Source organism: Musca domestica, unplaced genomic scaffold (genome assembly GCF_030504385.1).
Source record: "Musca domestica strain aabys unplaced genomic scaffold, Musca_domestica.polishedcontigs.V.1.1 17, whole genome shotgun sequence".
NCBI classification, from domain to species: domain Eukaryota; kingdom Metazoa; phylum Arthropoda; class Insecta; order Diptera; family Muscidae; genus Musca; species Musca domestica.
The window spans coordinates 12,310,001-12,327,340 of record NW_026712230.1 but is presented as its reverse complement, the minus strand read 5'-3'; the positions used below and the strand labels follow the sequence as shown (position 1 = coordinate 12,327,340).

Genomic DNA, 17,340 nt, shown 5'->3' with positions numbered 1-17,340 from the left:
TTAAAGCCTTGGGCATGGAAATATTTGGCCGCCGACGGACTAAGCACGCGCCACCCAAGAATGGTTACAAAATGAGGTTCCTCGCTTCATTTCCAGCGCACAATGGCCACCAAATCTCCGGACTATTGTGTCTGGAGTATTTTGGAAAGCAAGGTTGGCACTAAAAAATAAAATATCGATCACCTCAAGCAAGCGCTTCGCCGGGAATGGGCAAAAATACCGCAGAGCAACATTCGGGCTGCGTGTGACGGTTTCATTGGCCGTTTGAAGGCCATAGTTCGTGCCAAAGGTGACCAATTCAATTAAAAAAACATGTAAAAATTATAGCGTTTTATATTAACCGATTTTTCCGACTATTCACCCTTAGTCTTGATATTTCACCACAACAACCTCAAAACCGTTCACCGTGAATATTTTAAATCCTGGCGAAATCACAAAGCCATCACAAGGTTACTTCTGACCTTTACATTGAAGTTAAGATCCAACAAATCGGATATATAGCAAAATATGTGCGATATATATGTCTATCAAAGAAGATATGCTTGAAAGATCTCTTATATGTGGAGAACGGCTGAACTGATTTCGACAGTTCTCATTAATTCAGAATGGCCTCTTGGCAGGAAAGAAAAAACGTCTAAAAAATCGCATAAAAATATCTCTCTAAAATGAAAATATTGATTTTGTAAAATTTTCTCATATTTTTTCAATTTTGTCATATTTTTGGCATATTTTCATTTTGAATTAAACATTTGGTAATATTTCTACAGCTAACAAAACTAAGTAGTTAGGATATGAGGATATCATATACAGATCTCATTTATGGCCCGATCCTTACGAAATTTTGCATGGGGATAAAATGAGGGTCAGAATAGAAGCCTACTCTTTATGGAGATGATCGCCATATATTTAGGGGTTGAAATAGACCAAAAAACTGCAAAATTGTCGCCCGATCCTCACGCACATTTAAATGGGGGTTACCGCACATTGCAAAAGCCAAGCAGTTTCGGATGGCCATCCAAAAATATTCAATGTGTGAAGGAGTTTGCAACTTTTATAGACAAAATACGAAAATGTCCATTCCAGTGACTTTTTGGAGAATTCACAAATACAGGAAAGACACACTTCTGACTATGTCGTTAACGCTGATTTCGTTGAAGAATATAGTCAAATGTTTGTATCTCATATAGATGCGTTTCAGTCAAACACCAATAATAAATGTTAATCTTTTGCCACTTCTGAGAGGTTATAGGTCTTTGGGAAATATTGGTTCCAGATCTAGGAAGACAACATCTACCAATAAATTGGAAATGAGCAAATTAGTTTAAGTTGCTATTATTCGAAAAATAGAGAACGAAACCTGATGGTTTTCTTTATTATTTGTCACAATATCTTGTGGAATTCTGTCGAGTATTTCGCCTATATAAACTGTATGGTTTATTATAGTGTTGTAGGGTATTCAACGGTCGGCCCCGCTCGACAGTAGCCTTTGCTTACTTGTTTATAAGTAATATTATTTTATTTAATATTATAATTCACAAATATGGAGTACTAATGTTTAGTACTAATTTGGTTTTGTTTAATAAATTCAATGTTTCGTTTGAATGAAAATAAACCTTGTATTGGCATCCCTATTATCGGCTTTTGACACTTTTATTAGCTTGGGAATTCTGACAAATTAGATGCCTAACTACTTCTCAATCGAATTCCCTCTTTAGGGATTGTTGTGTTCTAGAAATTCTCATATCTCCTCCAATAAACGAACGAAAGAACCAACAATACAACACGTTGCACCGAACACGAATTCCCACATCCTCCCACATATAGGCACACACACACCAACACATCAAGTTCTCAGTGTCTTTGCCGATTGTCTATTAGTTCCGATTCGTTGATTACCTGGGAAAACAAGTCATGTGTGTGGGGTGGTGGGGCCGAGTGAAGTGCATTGCATGGATGTAAAAGAATTTGTTGTTTGTTTTAATGTTTGCAAAAATGCATGCACCCACACTTACACACCAAATGAGATATTCTCATATATTTGCCAAGTCAGTTTCTTTTTTTTTTGGATGAGAGTTGTGCAAAGCTACGCCACGACTGTCTCGTTGCGGTGTTGTGCAAATATGCTTGCAACAACAGCGTCAAGAAATCGCTGCCGCTAACGATAGGAACAAAAACAAATCTGCAAATCCATTGAGAAATTTCGTAGAACGAATGAATTTCGCATTGCATTGCATTCCAGTCTAATGACAGGCAGTCCGTTGGTTGGTTGGTGGCGGGAAGAGCAGCAACGGAAACGCACACCAGCTATTTCGTACCCCCAACTATTAATTGCATTGGTGTGTGTATGTGAGCTCCACGTCTTGTCCCCCAAAACAGATGATGGTTCACCTTTTTTCCGTTTCCACTCCCGCCACACATCCACCATACCTTTTCAATCACAACCAACCTACCTACTTACATCTCTCGGCAACAGTGGCGGCGGCGACTCGTTTCGTTTTTCGGCTCGGTTGAATGGTTGGCTTGATTTGGTTTGGTGTTCTTTTACAACATTTTTTCGGTTTCATTCGTTTCAAATGTTTCGTCTCAGGCAAATGTGAGTATGTTGGTGTAACTTGCTCCTCTATTCTAATAACCTGCCAGGCTTCGCTGATGCTGTCAGTCGTTGTTGGTGCTGTGTGAAATGTTTGTAGGTTTTTCGTATTTGGGTTTTGTGTTTTAGTTGAGAGATGTGTATTGCTGCAATCGTGCCGCTGCCGTTGTTGTTGTGTTCATAGTTCTAAGCGAAAATATATATTGGTAAGGGGAAGTATACCCAAGAGATATTGTTGTAGTGTAGTGGGAAGCAGTAAAATTTTGCCATTAGTTTTAAAGTTTTTTCTTTTTTGGTTTAAAAAGGATATGGCTAGCTATGTTGTTGCGTTTGTTTATTGTTTCTCCTTTTGAATTGCCTTGTGGCGGCGCCTGTTTTTTACTTTGAAATGGCCTTGACCTGTTGACCTTGAAGAGTTTCAATGAAGAAGTAGTAGTAGTAGTGGTTTTTATGACTTTAAAGTTAAAATAGATTTTTTTGGAATGAAAACAAACTTAACGAGAAAGGTTTGTTTGCAGTTGTGCATGGAGAATATCATGTGGTGAATACATATACATAGCTAAAACATGGTGAAAAATATGTTGGAGCTCAGAGATATTAGAAAGAGAGTATAAAAAAAGCCATAGCTGTAGAAAATACGCAATGTTGGATTTATATGCTATGGATCTTTTAAGAATACCGCCAAGGTAAGATAATTGTTTTTAGAAATCGGAGGAACATTTTGCTGGCAGCGTAGTTGGAAATGAAAAGCGATAATGGTCACAACGAACTCAGTAAGCAGGTGAGAAATTTTGTGTTCCCCTCACACAATTCGGCTATTTACAAAATGCTGGATTCTCCGGATTTTCTTCCTATTATTTTCTAAAATAGGGACTTGTAAATCGATAAATTGCCTTTTCGTATTGAAGGCCCTAATGACATGTTCTCATTCCACTCTAACCGTAAAGGATTTAACGGCATGATTCGTAATTCAAAGTAACATAATTGTTTTTTTTCTTCTTGATTTTTATTGAACGAAAATGAACACATATGAATATCAGAAACAATTGTCTTGTTTCATAGAACAATTGTATCATAAATTCATGTTCTGAAAATGTTGACAGCTCAAAATTATATTTTCTATTTTTTTTTTTTTTTTTTGATTTTCAAGTTTATCTGAATAGATAATTGTCAAAATCCTTATTTTTTTGTTTCCGTGAGTTGAAAAGAAACGTTTCTCAGATTAGAAGGAAAACTAAATTAACTTCTTTCTGCATGTACAGGGTGAGATGAAAAAACTGCAATCAACTTCAGACTGCTGTCATTTCTTAGCCACTCGTCCGACAGCTGTTAAAGTTATTCCAGTGACAGCTCATTATATTGTTTACCAACGTACAAAAGCTTTATCGTGAGAATTTTCCAAAAAAAAAGTTATTCGTGATGGAATTCAAGCGTGATAGTGTGATTTCTTTATATTTGGCTGGAAAACCACAAGTGGCTATCGTTAGAGCACTCCAGTATCCATCGCTCGTTGCCGTGATAGTGGTAGCGTAGCCCAATGTCAAGGAAGTGGACGGAAGAAAACAGCAACATCAGCAGAAATGGTTCGAAAAGTAAAGAAGCGACTTGATCGAAACCCGCGTCGCAGTGGTCGAAAAATGGCTCGTGAGCTGAACATATCGCAATATTTCATTCGGCAAATATTGAAAAATGAGCTCGGGGTAAAAACATTGGAATTCCAAAAAGTGCAAGAACTTACACCGCATCAGAAAGAAAATAGACTCAAAGAGCCAAACATTTTGGCCGCAGTCCTTGGCCATTCCAACAGGAGTCAGCACCATCGCACTCAGCACGCGCCACCAATATCTCCGGATACCAATCCGTTGGACTATTATGTCTGGAGTATTTTGGGAAGCAAGGTTGGAACTAAAATATACCAAAGTGTCGATCACCTCAAGCAAGCTCTTCGCCGGGAATGGGCCAAAATCCCGCCGAGCAACATTCGGGCAGCGTGTGACGGTTTCATTGGCCGTTTGAAAGCCATAATTCGTGCTAAATCTAAACTTATGTTGTGACACGATTTCTTAATATAATGTGACGTTGTATAAACGCATATTTAATTATAGAATAGTTAGGTTTAAGCCACTCAACCTATGCTAATAATAAGATTTGAATTAATAAAATGGGCACTGTAAATATGCAGGGCTGTAGGACGAAAACCTTATCGCATAAAGGTAAGAATACATAAAACACTTTTTTTTGACTGACTTTTTTGGAAAATAACAAAGGAGCGTAGGGCCAAATCGAACTAAGCCAGCCGATGACTTAAGCCAGTCAAAAAGGGTTTCTACTCGCATAATTCATTAGATGCAATTATGGGCTGAATTCGAACTCGGTAACCCTAAATTCTTTTATTGTTTTACAATAAAAGCCAACAGTTTTTTCCAGAAGATCTCAACGATAGTCATTGATCTAAGAAGCATATAAATGAGTCCTTCATCTTTATATCTATTAAAAAAGGTTCTGTTAAAATCTGTTCTTAACGAAACTCATTTGAATAGGCTCCTAAAACATTGATACTAAACCGATTACCGTTCATTTGTTGAAGTTTTCAGCCCCAAAATTATCATCAAACTAATAACTTTGTTATCGAAAATAATTAAATCAATGCCAAGCCAACGCAATTCGGTATCGCTCCTTCAAATAACCTACTTTGTGCAAAACCGTAGGTGTAAACAGAAAGAAACAAAACTGAGAACTGAGCGAACGGCGATGAGTGATGCAAATCGGAGTTTTTATTGTTGTAGTTTTTTTTTTACTAATCCAAGGGTGTTCCCCAATTTTGAGCAGATCAATGATTGACACAGCCAACAGCTTCCAACCGGTTTGCTTCACATCCCCATAAGCGAGAAGAAAAGCTTTGACCCAAGTTATTGTAATCATGCAAATGAGATAGATGTGCGTCGAACAACCCTAATCATTGATGAAGAATTTCATCTTGACCTGAGGGGCGACCAACAAGAAATGTTTATGGGGTATCACAATGACAATAATTGGAGTGTGGTTAACCTTCCTTATTAGTTATTTTGGTGTCACAATTTTGTAATACCTCTACCACTTCTACAACAGCTACCACAACTACTGTAACAGTTAGCCTACTTATCCCAGTGTTGGTGGTCGTCGTGATTTATTTTAGCTACACAAGTGCTTGTTCGTAGAGGTTTTACTTTAGCACAGAAACAACTTTGTTTTGGTTGCAATCGAACTGTTGGACACCATGATTAGGGGTTTGGAAATAAAGGGCCTTGCCAGAATTGGGTTAAATAATGCGTTTGATCGAAAGCTGGTTAAAATTAAAAGACTGGCATTAATAAAATATCGGTCTAAGAAATAAATATTACAAAAAATTCATTCTGTTGCGTGTCACTTTAGAAGATGACAAAAAAGCACCTCTATTTTTTGGTGAAATCACTCTTATAGCCCGATAGAAATGTAGAATGTAATTTGCAGTGATCGATCCCTAAAATCCTTGGGTAATTTTTCCATAAATGTTAAAGGTAAGTTCAAAAGATGCTGAGAACGACAAATTGGGCGACATTGTATTGTATTGTTTCCTTACAGACTATGACATTTTATGCATAAAATTGAGAATCTACAAAAAATTATTATTTTACTTTTTACTGTATTAAGATCGATTGCAAAATCAGCAAAATTTCAAAATTCATTAAAATCTTTTGACATTATTGAAAAATGGTTATCATGCAAATGATATTCTCCAGCTAATTCTGGAAATTGAATTGCTAGTGGTACATAGTGGCAGGTGGTACGTTGAGGAACATTGGAGTTGATGTTGCTAACAAGAAAGCCGGCTGACATATCACCCATATTGACATTATAAATAAAGTTTTAATCGTAATACAGGGCGAGATGTAAAAACTGCAACCAAATTCAGACTGCTGTCATTTCTAAGCCACTTGCCCGACAGCTGTTAAAATTATTCCAGTGACAGCTCATTATATTGTTTACAAGCGTACAAAAGCATTTTGGTTAGAATTTTCCAGGAAAAAGTTATTCGTGATGGAATTCAAGCGTGATAGTTGATTTCTTTATGTTTGGCTGGAAAACCACAAGTGGTTATCGTTAGTGCAATCCAGCATTTAAATGTGAACACATTTTTTGGGTCTCGTACCAAAGCTCGTACCGTGATACTGGTGGCGTAGCCCGACGTCAAGGAACTGGACGGAAGAAAACAGCAACACCAGCAAAAATGGTTCGAAAAGTAAAGAAGCGACTTGATCGAAATCCGCGACCCACTGGCCTACTGACCACATCGCAATAGCCCATTCGCCAGTGGAATATTTACCCCTGGCTCGGGGTAAAGTGCAAGAATTTACACCGGAACAAAAGAAAAATAGACTAAAAGGAGCTAAACAGTTGCTTCGCTTGGTCGAAAGTGGAAAACTGTCGAATTTGGTTTTCTCCGATGAGAAAACATTTACAAACATCCAGCAGTTTGTAAACAACAAGTTTACTTGTCAGCTGAAAATGTGCACCTTCGGTGTGGGTCGCGCACAATGGCCACCAAAATCTTCGGATACCAATCCGTTGGACTATTGTGTCTGGAGTATTTTGGAAAGCAAGGTTGGCACTAAAAAATACCAAAGTGTCGATAACCTCAAGCACACGCTTCGCCGGGAATGGGCCAAAATACCGCAGAGCAATATTCGGGCAGCGTGTGACGGTTTCATTGGCCGTTTGAAGACCATAAATCGTGTCAAAGGTGACCAATTCGAAAAAATCTAAACTTATTTTAAAATTTGATGCTATTTCCGAATTTTTTTGCTTTCATTCAATAATATTTAAGAAATGCAAAAATTATCCCGTTTGACTTTGTGGCAGTTTTTTTTTTCTCACCCTGTAGTTTATGATAACCTTTATCGAATGCCTCACTGAAGTCTGTGTAGATTGCATCGGTTTGATTTCCTTGAAGAAATCCTCGATTGATTCTTTGCCAGTGGATGACAAAGAATGCACAACAATTTTTATTTCAAATTTCACCGAAGGCGCATGATATGAAACTTAAAAAGTAAGTAAGAAACTTAAAAAGTAATTTTATTAATTGAATTTGATCCCCAACGAGGCCCACTTTTGATACCATTGCCAAGCTTTTGGGGAAGACCTTTGAAAAATTCGCTCGAAGTTGTTTAAAGAGTACAACTCACGCAAATTCAAGCGAGCGCGCTCCTGAGAGCAGAAAAAATATTGGGCGCACTGAAATTTTCGATGTCGCTGGAATATGAGTGTCCATATTTTCATGGTTTTTGAGTGGAATAAAATTTATTCAAAATCGAGCAGATAGTACTCTTGCTTTTTAGTTTTTGTTATAACTCTGTTGTATTTTGTATGTATGTGTATTTGAGTTAATGAGCGAACCTGTGCTCAGCTTTGGGGAATTTTACATATGAATGCAAAAGAACTGCTTTAAAGATGCTGCCATTACTAGGCATTCGAAGGACAATAATAAAAAATAACAAACAAATCTGATTTTTTGGGCGCCAAATTAAGGGATCGTAAAAAAGAAATATTACGAAAAATACAATTATTTGGGCACCAAATTAATGAATAGTAAACAAGCACAGCATGTGACAGATATTTATAAAGTAATTTCTAGGGATTCATTCACTAAGAGGCTCAGTTTTGGCGCCATCACCGAGTTTTTGAGGATTATTGGTTTGACACGTCCTAAACGACCTAAAAATACAGTCCCAGAGATCACAATGATGTCAAGGCTTCTGAAAGTGATTGATTTACTAAATATATCACCAATACGGGAAGAACGAGTATATAGTTCAGTCGGAGAATAAACATTCTATAACCAACAAATGGCTACTAAAATAAAAAGGCCCACAATTCTCTTTTGGCCTTTGCGTTCACACCTTTGTCTTGTTTCGCTATTTTGGATAAATGTAACGCAAAAAGTGACTTTGGAAAACATGAGAATGTATCTTAAGAAAACCATAAAAAATAGTTACAACGACCGAATATGAAATCACCAAGTCAAAGAAGTAGAATGAAACCAAGTTGCAAGTAAGCCAAGTCGAGCCGACCGACCAACCGACAGACTATTTACCCAACCAACCATGCAGACACAGAAATCCAAAACATTTTTACACAGACAGACACATGGTGTTCACCAGCTGACACAGTCAGCCAGCCAGTCAGCCACCTGCAAATGAAATCATTAAAGCTCTTTATATTGGTGTTTTAGTGTTGTTGTGGCTGATGTTGCTGCTGCTGCTATTGGCTTCTTTGATTTTTATTTCAGTAAGCTTGTTGGTTTGCTGGCTGGCAAGTACCACCACCACCAACAACAACCTGAACTGAACGAAACGGCCCACAAGGTAAGTGAGCTTATACAATACAAGTAACCCAGTTTTTTGTTTCTTACTTGATATAAAGCTGGGATTTCGCAATTCGTAGGAGATTGATGGGGAGGGGACAGACATTTACCTCGGACGGGGGAGGAGGCGCAGAACATTGCAGGGTAATACAGAACAGCGAAAATCTAAACAGAGAGGAGGCCATGGCAAATTTGTCAGAAACCAACAAAAATATAAAAACAAAAACTGTGACAAATGCAATCGAAGGGAAATGCACGATGAGAAGATCAGCGGATATTAGATGACAGAGTGGTTGCAATTGCTGGTGTTGGTGCTGCCACTTGGCATTCTTTTGAAATGATGATGGCAAAACAAAAGAACGAACGAACGAATGAACAAAAATGTTCTGAGAAGTGAAAGCTTAACTGAAACAGAAAAAAGGGGACACAAATTGGGATCACATTGATCAACATTGTTGCGATCAAAGGGAAACTTCGTTATGAAATTTATGAGAATACCTTCGGATATGACTGTCGAGCAAGATTTTGGAAATTGTAAATACAACATCAAGCGAAATCTTTAAAAAAAATGTATGTCTTGTCTAATTATACGAAACCAGTCTAAATCAGAGTTTATTTACTAAAAATCTATCTCTATCTCTCGGAATGTTTTCAATAAAAAATTAGTATGAGCAAGCAAGTTTTCGATGAAAACACCCTTATCCAAGCAAGTTTTCCATGAAAACTCGCTCATCCAAGAAAATTTTCTATGAAAACTCACTTATCCCGGCATGATTTCAATGAAAACTCGCTTATCCCGGCAAGATTTTTAGGAAAACTCGCTTATCCCGGCAAGTTTTCTATAAAAACTCACTTATCCCGGCAAGTAATAATGAAAACGCACTTATCCCGGCAAGTTTTTTTAGGAAAACTCGCTTATCCCGGCAAGTTTTTTTTTAGGAAATCTCACTTATCGCGGCAAGTTTTTTTAGGAAAACTCGCTTATCCCGTCTAGTTTTCTATGAAAACTCACTTATCCCGGCAAGTTTTCTATGAATACTCGTTTATCCTAACAAGTTGTCTATGAAAACTCGCTTATCCCGGCAAGTTTTCTATGAAAAAGTTTTTTAGGAAAACTCGCTTATCCAAGCATGATAATACGCTAATACATGCTTTTCCATGATAATACGCTTATCCATGCATGTTTTTTTTTTTATAAAAAAAGCATATCCAATAAATTTTTTATGGAAACTATTTTATCCGTGCAAGTTTTCTGTGGAAACATATTTAACCATTTGCTGTGAAAAGTAGTTAATAAGTAGATTTTTCCATGAACTTTAAAACGAGAACTCGTCTATCCACAAGAGTTGTAACGATCTTTTATCCTGTTAGCGCAGTTATCTGCGAAATTACGTACACAGTATGTTTACACGTACACCGGATTAAAAGCCTTCAAGAGGATTTAATTGACGTATGTTTAACGCAATTTAAATCCACTGGATTTACTATTCCTTAAATATTTTTAAGATTAAAAATTAGAGTATTATATTAAACATTTTTGAAAAGAATAGTATTTTACCGTTTTCTTCATTTTTTATTTGTTAAATTAAATTGTCGCTCCATTTATAAATGTCATGAACATTAGCACGGTTCACACAAGACAATATAGGTATTACGTTTGCCATGTTAATTAAGTGATCTGGCCACACATCAATTTTGATAGTTAACATTTAATCAGAATTGTCACAAGGTTTTTTTTTTTTTTTTTTTTTTTTTGATTTGGTGAACGTAAACCTTATTAACCTTTCCTACTGTAACATCACATATGTACTGTCATCTTAATGTCAAACATCGTTTGACATTAATTCATTCAGTTTTTCAAAATCAAATCCAACACCTGCCGCAGTAAACTCCCACAGATGGTTTGACAACCGATTGACAGTTGTTGGCTACCGAGTCCCCACGCACACACCTCACATACACCAACCAACCTTAACTATGTGGCAACTCTGTCACATATGCAATCATTAGAGATTGCATCACCGATGGTAGCGCAAAAAGGCCAAACAGTCAAAATTTGTGACAATTTGATATCCCAAAAAATTGTATTTAAATTTGCCTATGTAAGAGTAGGCTGTGTGAGAAGGGCTGCATAAAAATCACTGTCACCACCATTCAGCCATAAACTGCAGGTGTGTGGTTGTGGACAATTATTTACACGGTACAAATAGCTGGTGGACATTTTTACTGCACACTCACAAAGAAACGCTAAAAGATAAAGCATTTAGTCTCCCACTTTTATTTTCGTTTTTTTTTTTTACTTTTTGCTTACAACAACACAACGGGTTGTCGTATTCTTGATTTATTTGTTGTTCTAAAAATTATTTGGGTCATTTGTTTTAGTTTTCTGCCGTTTCGTTTAGAACACTTTTCAGTTTGTAATAAAATAATAACAAAAACAATATAAACGAGAAGAAGCAGCACAGGGTAAAGGTGTTTTAATTCTTTGTAGGGGGAGTGAGTTTCTTTTTTTTTTTGATATTAGAAATTGGGACAGTTCTTTTTTAATTTGTCGGGGCATTTTGGAAATTTTTGACTCACTTTTTGAAGAACTTTTAGAACTGGGAAATCGTTTATCGTTGAGTATGATCCAATTTTGTTGCAGTTTTAGTGATCCTGTAACCGAGGGTTTTTCGCTTTCAAATTACAAACGAAATTTTTTGGCAATTGCACTTTTTATAACTTCTGGATGCGGATTGTTCTTTTTAATTTTATTGTAATGTGTTTTCTTATTTTATAAATTTTTCAATTCGACCTCTTAATAACGACAACAATGAAAAGTATTGCATTTTTTCTTGTGAGATCGTGTGGAAGACGATGTACCAACCCGGATTGCACAGACAATACTTTTAAAATGATCGACCGTTTTTACCGACCACGATGATGTTGATGCTGCGAAAGAACAATATTGTAGGTCCAACGATCAGAAGTAGGAAAAAAGCGTAAAATGACGCGTTTCTTTGTAAGCCCAGAAACGCACTGAAAGCATCAACGGGCGAGCGCACACACCAAACATATACCGTACCGCAATGTTTCTATTTTGCTGCGCTTTGGTTTCTTGGTTAGCTGATTGTATTTTTTTTTCTTGACACTGTAACCACAACGGAACCGTTTAACAAACATCCAGAGAAATATATGTATATATTTTTATTTTAAAAAAATAAAAAAACCGAAACAAAATTAACGTAAAATATAAAAGTCCAAGAAGAAGCCGACTTCTGATGCTCGGAGTGTGTGTGGTCGTTCGCCTGTCGTTGTCGTCAACAAATTCATCCGCATCCGCAATGGTCGCAAAACAAAAACATACTGAAATGACTGTCAATGGGGCCAGTGGTGTTTGCTGGTCTCAAAAGCAAAACAAACCAGCAAATCTCTGGCAGCAACGCTCGACCAACAACAACATTCGAAATGCCCGACTTTGGGGATTCTCCATGCACATCAGATCGTTGTCGGCGGTGGTGGTGGCAGCAGCGGCCCACCTTCAACAACCCAGCAATAATTGTCCAGCAACAACAAGAACGCCAGCAACATGAATGGCATACTCCAAATGTGAGTGATGGAGATGATGGTTAAACATAGTTGTTGTTTGTGTGAACGAATGCTTATTATACTATTTCTCATATTCTCCCCACACCACCAGCCGAAACACAACAGCGACGTCGAACGCCAACGTTATTAATTCAACGTCGACAGAGCTGCTTTGCTGCAGGTATTTCCCTCATTCATAGTGTGCTTGCTTGTTTTTGTTTTTTCTTTTTTGTATTATTTTTTTTGTTGCGTTTTCTCAAGGCCTACAGATTTAGGCCAAAAATCTCAAGTGATCTAAACCAACCAAACAAGAGTCGTTTCGTGTCGTCTGTCGGGCTTGGTTGATTCGTTTACAATCGTTTTTTTCTTCTCCCCAATAACAACACTATTACCTCCCTCGCCCCATGCACACACACAACCCATGGAGACCCATAAGTGGAGTGCATTGAGTATGTTGGGGTGTAATAGTTTGTGTTGTTGTTGTTGTTGCTTGTTTATGGTTAGTGAGTACCGAGAGTAGTAGTGAGACAATTTCAGCAACTTACAAAACCCACAAAGAATTTTCTTAAACTAAACGAGAACAAAAACAAAAGCAACAACAACGCAAACGAGTTGCAAACCCAAACACACACACACACAAATATACTTCATTATGGTTACATTGTAAAAGGCGAATATGAAGAAGAACTCTCAGGGCAATGATTGCAATTGCAATAAAAATGCATAACGACACGGATGCATCCATCCATTCATTCATTTATTGATTGGGAAATTTGGAAGTTTAACTTGGATGGATGATACAACAAGGCAATTTTTCAATAAAGAAATAATACTCAAAATTCAGGAACTGGGATCTAGTCTTAAAAAAGACACTGTGTTCATCTATTAGTTATCGGAGCATAGCACAATTACAAGGTGTTCCAGCAGGTTTTACGAATCAGACTAAATGTCAAAATTTGTTCTTTACACTGTATAAGGTATATTTTACTTTTTGTGTCACAGTAATGAAATTTGATATTGAAAAGTTGCAAAAGTTGAAGATTCTTTCATACACGCAAACTCTGGTCGTTTGTTGTACTAACCTGGCGTTGGAGACGACACTGTGAATATGACCGTGTGGTGTGTGAATGCAGCAAATTTCACTCGCAGCCAACTTAACTTCTATTTTACAGCCAGCAAATAATTTAATAAGCCTTTACGATCTGGGCCTCGCCGTACCGAACCCACTCGTCAGCTCCGTTGCACATTAACCTCTTAATTTTACCTCAAGTAAACCCTTACAAAAGATGTTAACACGAGAAAAAGGTAAACTTTAAATCGCTTTTAACGTTTAAAAAAAAAGTTGCAGAAGTTGTTATTTGTAAGCTCTGTTTACACATTGAATTATGCTCCTGTTGCTAGTAAACCACTAATCTTGATCTGTTGCCGAACCTGCAAGAATCTTCTGGAGTAACCTCAGTTTATCCGACATGAAAGTTCTTGGTTTTACCACCCGTGGTAGTCGATTTCGGAAAGTGTATTATGAATGTGGGAACAACTAACTGGAGATATGTCGATATGACTCAATAGTGTCGGTACAATTTGATATTTGGCCAGGTTTCCTAATGAGTTTGTCCAGAATAAAATATACTGTGTGAACCGGGTTTATGCATGTCTTGAATGAGAGTTCTCTTTTAAGGAGTAATGATCGAATTTATTTAGGATCAAAAGAAAAGGAGAAACGAGAAAAATGAGACTAAACAACTAACATTTTTAAAATTACGAACGGAAACTTTGTTTTTTTTTTTAATGTAGATAGTCTGATTAAAAAAGTAAAAAAACCGAATGTAGCTGTTATATTAGGGTCTATAATACGACATGGATCTGCATAGGTATTATAACATTCAAATGCGAAACTTAAAAAAAAATCGGTGAATAATGTAGCTTAAATCATCAATATTATATGGGGCTATACTAAAATGTGGACCTGTACAGACAATTTTCTGTCATAGGCTGTAGTATCCATTACAAACTTCAAATACCAAATTTGAAAAAATTCCGGTGAATAATGTCGCTAAAATCAACAAAGTACAGAATATCGGGAGGTACCATTATATGGGGGCTATACGAAGACGTGGTCCTACACAGACAATTTTCTCTCTTAGACTGTAGCATGGTACAATGAAGAGAAGGTAGGTCAACTTTGAAAAAATTGCAAGTATAGAGGTCTACCTGTTTGGCTTGTAATGTCAGAATTAGTATCAAAACAATAAAAAATCAAACAACTTGTTGCATTTATTTTTAAGAAGTAATTGAAAAAACGCGATAACTGAATGAAAGGTCAAAACTTCTTTTCAAAAGCATGTACTATATATCTCTAAAGGATTATTTCGCTACAAAAACTCTAGATTTTGTAGATGCATACGTTGAAATAAACATTTTGAAAACACCCGAATTTGAATATTTTCTGAACAATTTTTTTGTTATTGAAAAGAAAACATATACATAAACAAATAAAGATGACATATTAAGCCGAGAAAATAAAAAAATTGAAATCATATGGTAGTTCTGCCCTACCTTGAATTCATTGTACCATGGACTGTAGTATCCATTACGAACTTCAAATACCAAACTTGAAACAATTCCGACGAATAATATCGCTAAAATCATCAAAATACCGGATATGGGGAAGTACCGTTATATTGGGGCTATACCAAAACGTGGACCTACATGGCCCATTTTCAATACCAAAATTCCCTCAGACATAATATATATTTGGGTAAAATTTCATCAATCTACTTCACTTCATTCATTAGCTTGAGTTATTTCCACAGACGGGCGGACATCGCTAAATCGGCATAGAATTTTAGTCTGGTCAAGAATATATATGCTTTGTGGGGTCTAAAATGTATATTTTGAGGTGTTACAAACGGAATGACAAACTTAATATACCCACCATACTATGGTGGAGGGTATAAAAAGGAAGACGAAGGGGTTTTTGTTGTAACAGACAAAAACAACTTACATGGTTATGCTACTTCGTTCATGTAAAACGAGAGTATAACAAGTGGAAAAAGATGGAAATGTTTACAAGTGCGGTTGTAAGATTTAGAAGATTTTCCAAAATAATTTTAGTTTTATGTAATTCTTTGGCTATTGTGCGCTGGAAATGAAGCGAGAAACCTCATTTTTTAACCATTCTTGGGTGGCGCGTGCTGAGCGCGATGGTGCTGAGTCCTGTTGGAATGTCCAAGGTCTGCGGCTAAAATTTTTGCGTGTCCAAAGCTTTAATACACCCTCCAGAATATTTTCGCGACAATATTCGACATTTATTCTGATGCCAGGTCGATTAATAGAGCGGAGAGCGACCATCGGCTGTTATGGCGGCCCACACCATCACCATGGCCGGCGCTTGAGTTCTGGTGGCCAACCGAAGGTGCACATTTTCGACTGACCTCTTTGGCAATTAAACACGATCATTTTGTTTATTTACAAACTGCTGGACAACGAATGTTTTCTCATCGAAGAAAACCAAATTCGGCAGTTCACCACTTTCGGCCAAGCGATGCAACACTTTATTCTTTTGAGTCTATTTTCTTTCTGTTGCGGTGTAAATTCTTGCACTTTTTGGAATTTCAATGGCTTTACCCCGAGCTCATTTTTCAATATTTCCCGAATGGAATATTGCGATATGTTCAGCACACGAGCCATTTTTCGGCCACTGCTACTCGGATTTCGATCAAGTCGCTTCTTTACTTTTCGAACCATTTCTGCTGAAGTTGCTGTTTTCTTCCTTGACGTCGAGCTACGCTACCAGTATCAAGGTAACGAGCGATGGTACGAGACACAAAATATTTATTCAGATTTAAATGCTGGAGTGCTCTAACGATAACGATGGAAAATTCTCCCCAAAATGCTTTTGTACGCATATAAACAATATAATGAGCTGTCTCTGGAATAATTTTAACAGCTGTCGGACGAATGACTTAGAAATGACAGCAGTCTGAAGTTGTTTGCAATTTTTCATCTCACGCTGTATATGTAATGGAATTGGCAAATTTGATATCATTGGGTTTGCGTATAACCTATAAACTGTAAATCCACTATAAGAAAGTCTGTGAAATTAACGTCCTTGTAAGAACGAGTCGCTGTAGCAGTCTTTCTTTCTTTTCTTATAGAAAACTTCATTGCAGGTAAAGTAAAGCAGATATTTTGCTGTTTCCGAAAAAAATATTCCATAATTATGTACCTTTTTAGGTCCCAACATGCGACATATTTTGTAACACTCTCCCTGCTAACCTAATTTTAAATTTACAGTCACCTACAAACAAAAGTAGGAGTCTTGTACACATATAGGAATATAGCACTATATTATTACATGCTTGTCTATAAACAGCACGTTGTTGTAAATGGGAGCAAGTCAACACACATGAAGGCACGCACACATGCCTATATCTGAACATAATAATATCACAGCAGTTTGTAGGTTAATAGTGATGGTCAGGCAGCAAGCCTTAATATAAAAACGTATGATACACACGCTCTTTCCCCACGCACACACTCAATAAATTTCTACATAATAACCAATGTATAAGAGAAATTCCCTTTGAATTATTCTTGGAAAGTTCTCTGGGAATAATGAATGTTTGTTTTCTTTGGCATAACAAAAATTCGCATACACATACATACGTTTTCCACCTACATGGGTAGGACGTTCTTCCTTGATTAAATCCCTCCTCATTACATGATTTTTGTATTCTCGTTTCAACTCTTCCTCAGTGCTTCTTATTTCCTTTTTTACACTTTCTTTTGATTTACTTTAATT

At 36.9% G+C, this 17,340-nt stretch overlaps 1 protein-coding gene across 2 annotated transcripts in view; it reads right to left on the bottom strand.

Annotated features, from left to right (window-relative positions):
• Positions 1 to 12,665, bottom strand: part of LOC131800356 (DNA-binding protein Ikaros-like) — a 51,466-nt gene extending 38,801 nt beyond the window's left edge. The window contains exon 1 of one of the 2 annotated variants that reach the window (XM_059120552.1): positions 11,550 to 12,665. The gene's annotated coding sequence lies outside the window, so the exon portion shown is untranslated. The remainder of the gene's footprint in view (positions 1 to 11,549) is intronic. The other variant, XM_059120554.1, reaches the window with a different exon arrangement.
• Between the last annotated feature and the right edge of the window lie 4,675 nt (positions 12,666 to 17,340).